Source organism: Rhinatrema bivittatum, chromosome 13 (genome assembly GCF_901001135.1).
Source record: "Rhinatrema bivittatum chromosome 13, aRhiBiv1.1, whole genome shotgun sequence".
Classification (NCBI taxonomy): Eukaryota; Metazoa; Chordata; class Amphibia; order Gymnophiona; family Rhinatrematidae; genus Rhinatrema; species Rhinatrema bivittatum.
The window spans coordinates 64454504-64460503 of NC_042627.1; positions in this window are offsets into that span (position 1 = coordinate 64454504).

Sequence of the window (6000 nt, forward strand, 5' to 3'; positions counted from 1 at the left end):
GAGCCTATGCAAAATAGGCTTGGTGTGCACAGGAGAGTTTCTAAAGGGTTACGCATGTAACCCTTTGAAAATCTACTCCTTAGTTTTTGGGAACCTTGCCAGGTTCTTATGGCCTGGATTGGCCACTGTTGGAAACAGGATGCTGGGCTTGATGGACCCTTGGTCTGACCCAGTATGACAATTTCTTATGTTCTTAATGCAACTACAATATTGCTCCCTGCTTCAACAGTAGGGGAAAAAGAGGAATTGGATTCAGATGACAACTGAGGTCCCCAACTTCTACGGTCTGGGGTACTGACACGCAGACATAAGGGAAAAAGCACAGAACTGCTTCTACGGCCAAGTCCAAAAGCAAAACACGTCAAGCAGCACTGTCTGAATTTTTGAGAAAGCTCATCACCCAGTAAAAATGTTGCTAGCAGAAACTTTTATGGGTTATCATATGGCTTGGGGATAACTGCACAGCGTGTCAGTTGCTTACCTTTAAGAGAAACGTGGGGGGTAACCTGCACTGCGCGGCAGATACTACCATAAGAAGCTTGCTGGGTAGACTGGATGGACCATTTGGTCCTTTTCTGCACTCATTACTATGTTACTTGTCCGGATATCTTTAAAATATGCCCAGGTAAGTAGTGCTGTATCAGTATTAAAAAAAGAAAAAAAAAAAAAAAAAAAAAAAAAAAAAGGTCCTTAGCTCCCATCTACATCGAAAATTTCTCACCCAGTGCTCCTCACATACATTACCAGGCCACCTCTCTCTCACCCCTCCCCCACATCCATTCCCCATTTTCGCTGTAGAAATTTCTGTTGCGAACCCCACTGACTTTGGAACCCCCTCCACTAGTGTCAAACTATTTGTTAGCCCTCCCCCGAAACCCCATCCCACTCCCTGGACTCCCCTTAACCCATCTCACACTCCCCCCGCCCCCGGTGACAAAATTCATCCCTGCTGGGAGCCAAGGTCTCACTCACCCGCTCCCGGTGGCTAACATTAGCCGGATAACGACCACTAAACAGTCTACTGAATATTGGGCCTCTCCATGAAAAGTGCTGTTCTTTTCTATAAAGCACTCTCTCCAAGTCCAAATGCACTGCCTGGGGCTAGGCGTGTTTATAGTCCTAGGATTTCACAACATATGTTGCCAAATTTTTGTATTCCATTTAAAAGACTTTCTTCCCATGACGTCCTGCTGCAGAAATACTTACTAGAAAGCTGAGCAATGCAAGGAAGATTGGCAATCATTTTATAACTCTCTTCCAGCTCTCCTCTCTCCCAAACCACTGCCATCACCCTAAGGGGAGTATACTAAGACTATTTGCACCTGTTTTCAGCGTTAAGAAATACATTTTCTTTTTGTATGCAGTAAATTTCATTCCAAGTGCTCTGTTCACTTTTGTTCCTTTTGTAAATATATGAAAACATGAAATTAATTTTTGCTTTTAGCTGAGTGCTGCTATTGTATGGCTGTCAGCATGTTTTTCAGCTCGTTAACACTTCAAACGCAGCAATTCTTGAAATAATTATGGTCTTTTCTCCATAAAGTTCCCAGGATCCATCCATGGATGGCCATCAAGGTGATGTGCCAGGCGGATTTCTGTGGGAAGCTCACCAGCTGCATTCACTTCTGACTCACAAATATTTGTACATTGTTGGAGTCTTCACCATGTAGTTCCAACTGTTGGTACTCGTGCTAGGGAAGGATTATTCAGTAGAGAATGGGGAACAGTCACTGACTAAGTATGAGATCACTGGCATGTTTTGGAAATTCCCAATTTTATATCTATAACTGTATTCCACTGTATAAGATAGTGTGCACTAAAAGATAGAAAGGGGCAGATTTTAAAAGCCCTGCGCACGTAAATCCAGCCGGATTTACGCGCGCAGGGGACTTGTGCGCTGGCACACCTATGTTGCATAGGCCGCCGGCGCGCACAAAGCCCCAGGATGTGCGTAAGTCCCGTGGCTTTGCTTGGGGGGCATGTCGGGGCAGCGCAGCATTCGGGGGCATTCCAGGGGTGTTCTGGGGGCATGGCTGAAGCCTACAAACCAGCCCCTGGGCCGGGGAATGGCACGCCAGCAGCCGGCCGGTGCGCGCAAGTTACGCCTGCCTGTTTCTGAACAAAGGTGAGGGGGGATTTAGGTGGGGGACAGGGAAAAAAGTTCCCTCCGAGGTTGTTCCGATTTTGGCGCGGCCTCGGAGGGAACGGATGTAGGCTGCTCGGCTTGGCATGCGTAGGTTGCACAATTGTGCACCTCCCTGCACTTTATAACATGCGCGCATGTTATAAAAATCGGGCATAGATTTGTTCGCGCCAGGTTGCGCGAACAAATCTCGCCCGCTCATAATTTTAAGAGTCTGCCCCTAAATGTTTTTAGCACAGGCTAAAAGATGGACATGAAACAAAATGAAAATATTGTTGGAATCTCTCTTGGTTTTGTTGTTGGGAGGAGCTAGCAGAAAGATTAGCAGTCTGATAGAATTCCCTCCTCAAAGGGAATCTGTTATGCTTCTGCTCCTGAGGAAGGAGGAGTTAGCAATCTGTTAGGGATCGGCTGCTCGAGTAGCAATATGTTAGCAACCTGCTGCTGGATGCTCCTGTAAAGGGAGGAGTTAGCAATCTGTTGTGGGGTCAGCTGCTAGAGAGAGCTATCGGATAGGATCCTGCTGCTGGATACTCCCACAAGGGGAGGAGCCAGCAATCTGTTGTAATACTGCTAGCGGTAAACAATCTGTTGCAGGGTCTGCGATGCGAATGGGAGGAGCGAGCGGATACAAATAGTAGTCTGATGGAAGTCCATCCCCTAAGGGAGGAATAGCAATCTGTAGTGAACTGCCTCCTATGGGTCTGCAAAGGAATGGCAATGTTAATGTAGACTGCAGAGTTGGCAATCTGTACCAGCGGAGTACTGGAGATGGTGCTCAGCTGGACAGAAAGTAAATTGGTGAATCATTGGGCCGATGGCAGATGACAGTGCCCTCAGGAGGTAGTCCCGAGAGGGACCACCGGCTCGGCTGGAGTATGGAGACACACAGATAGTTCTTTATTAGATAAGCAGTATAACCACCAGAGGTGGCAGTAGTGAGCTGGTATGCCCAGCAGGGCTGAAGTCCCTCAGAGACTGGAACTGCAATTCCCAGGTTGCTGAGCTGCAAAGAGACTATAGATAGTGAATAGACAGAATATGCAGATATACATACATAGCCAGTACTAGGTGATAACTCACACAAGGTCTTGATATGGCTCAGTACTTGAAAAGAGTTAGGCCCTCGAGGAGCAAGTACCTGGTTCCAGGGAAGCTCTGAGAGAGCGATGGTCACTCACACTAATCTGTATCTGCAATAGCTTCTAGTCAATAGAGAATCTTCAGGGTGTTCAGGAACATAGGCCCTCGAGGAGCGAGTGCCGGTTCCTATCTGTAGTCTGAAAGAGTAACTCACAATGTCCGTATCTTGCAATCGCTTCCAGGCAATGGAGAGTCTTCAGAGGGTTTAGGAACATGGGCCCTCGAGGAGTGAGTACCGGTTCCTTTCTGTAATCTGAAATAGAGAAAGAACGAGGCCCCCCGCGGAACGGGTACCCCTGGTAGGTCCGGATAGGCAGTGCTGGAAGAGTGAAGCGGGTCCGGAGGAATCCCATAAACAATCCTGTGGTGCAAGATGGTGTTTGGACAGCCGGAGCTAGTCCAATCGGAGTCCTTGCTAACTCGAGTTGTTAGCAAAAGAAAAGATCTTTTATGTTGGAAGCAGATGACATCAATGCAGGGGGGACACCCCTGAGGTTCGTGCCCTTGCTGGTACATACTTCGGAGCGCGCGCGCTCTACGTCATCAGAAACATGGCGGATCCGCAGCGTTGAGTTGGCTTGGGGACGCCAGGAAGGAGCAACATGGAGGCACCACGGCATCAAGCCGTTCATCAGGAACGGAGAGGGCGGAGCGAGGGCGAAAGCAGGCACGAATGCAACAGTTTTTAAATGAGAGCACATTCCTAACACCTAGGATGTTTCCAAATAGTGCCATTAAGCCACCTATTCATTGTGCATTTGCTAGTGTACATCCTCACCAGATATTCTATGCTATTACATCTGTCTTTCTCTCTGGTCCTTGTATCACTATGTCACGATGAGAGGCGGAAAGAAGAACTGCAGATGTGCCCTTCTTCAGCACATGATACCAGTACCAATATGGTCCAGTGAATCCAAAAGTACTTGACGAAGGCTCCTTGTCACAATGCAGTTGGCATCTCATTTTGTTTATCTGCCTTGATTTTGCTCCATGTCCCAATGTTCTTAAGTCCTTGTTCAAAAGATATTGGGACAGTTCCTGCTGCTAAAAACATTGATCCCATCACATTTGTACCCTGATTTATATCATGACTGAACCAAGTCCTGAACTACATGGCTACTCTGTTGGGTTTCTTGTGGGACATCTGGTTGTCTGCCAAGGTACACTTGTCCATTTAAAGAGAAGTCAGTCTTGGCATTGCAACACCACCATCAGATCTTGATACCATATTTTGATGGCTTGTTGGGCATTTACTGCTGGAAGAAACACCTACAAAATTCCAATAGCTGCTCATCCATGTTGAGGTCTGCCCCTGGAGTATATGCTTTCTGCAGCTGTATGATGAACATTGTCTATACATCTTACTGTGGACCTAGTTTGTGTATTTTCTGTGTTGTGTGTTCCTTTGTCACCAAAGCACATGAATCTGATTGTGTCAAGAAAGCATCTGAGAGGCATGTGTTACATTTTGCAGCTTGTGGGAGATCCCTGTATGCTGCAGTACTCACCCCAATATGTCTTCATGGCGGGATGCCACCATCACGGCCGGTGCAGCAGGATGCCACTGGCCCTCCTTAGCGCACGCACATGCCGATGCTGAGCCTCTTAAAGGATCCGCAGTGGGAATACCCCCGTGGCACCCTTAGATTACATCGGCCTCTATCTATATAAAGAGGCTTCAGGCGCCCTCCCAACGCCTCAGCAACAGGTCCAATTACCTTGGTAGTGCATGTTCCCTTATCTGCCTAGCCTGATCCTGCCTCGTTAGTCCTGCTTGATCCTGTTCCTGCTCCATCTGCCTCTCATCTAGTTCCTTGGACAGATACCTGGTATTGACCCTGCCTTGACCCTCATCTCATCTGATACCTGCCCAGCACCAACATCTGCCTGGACCCTCATTTCAACTGTTAGCTGCCCACCTCTGACCCTAGCCTACTCCCCGAGACCCTCGTCTAAGTCCTGCCGGCCCTGGTACCCAATAACTCAACCTGAGAGGAACAAGGGTTGGTATAGTTGAAGCCTCACTCTGGTCTCTGTCATGCCAGGGTCCGCCTGCTGGTGGTGAGAACCTATGTGGCTTCTCCCAGCAGGTTGAGCCAATCTCACCCCAGCCCAAGGGTCTGCAGACACAACAAGCATGGTTGTCCTGAAGTAGGGATGGCCAGAGGTTGTACTCTACAAATCTTTTAGGGATTCGTGACATGCATGGTAAAGTCCTGATGGAAGGAGAAGGCCATTATATGCCTTCAGCTCTAATTATTTCTCTTCACTTTGCTTGCACTCATTCTGCCATCCTCTGTTTCCCTTATTGTGTAAATAATTCTCAGTTATAAAAGACAAAAATATATTTGGAGGACTTGTGGCACTGGTACACCTAACACGGTTGCCTGGTAGAGGTAATGACTTGATTTAGAACCAGTATGTTAAAATTAAATCCCACAAAATCAGAAATGCTGTGGGTTAGTAGGCAAAAGAGCATCCTCTCAGTCTATCCCACTATTGAGGAAATGGTCTTAGCACCAAAAGAGGTGCTTTGAAGTCAAGATATTATTAGATACCAGAATAACTATGAAAGCTAGGTCCGGTTGACATTTGGGTGCCTGCGGAAGCAGAGGTAATTAAGGTCCTACTTGCTGAGGAGGGCGAGAATAAAGGCGATCCATGATCTAGTAACCAGCAGACTGCAGTTCCCTTTGTCAGGGATTATCACTGGG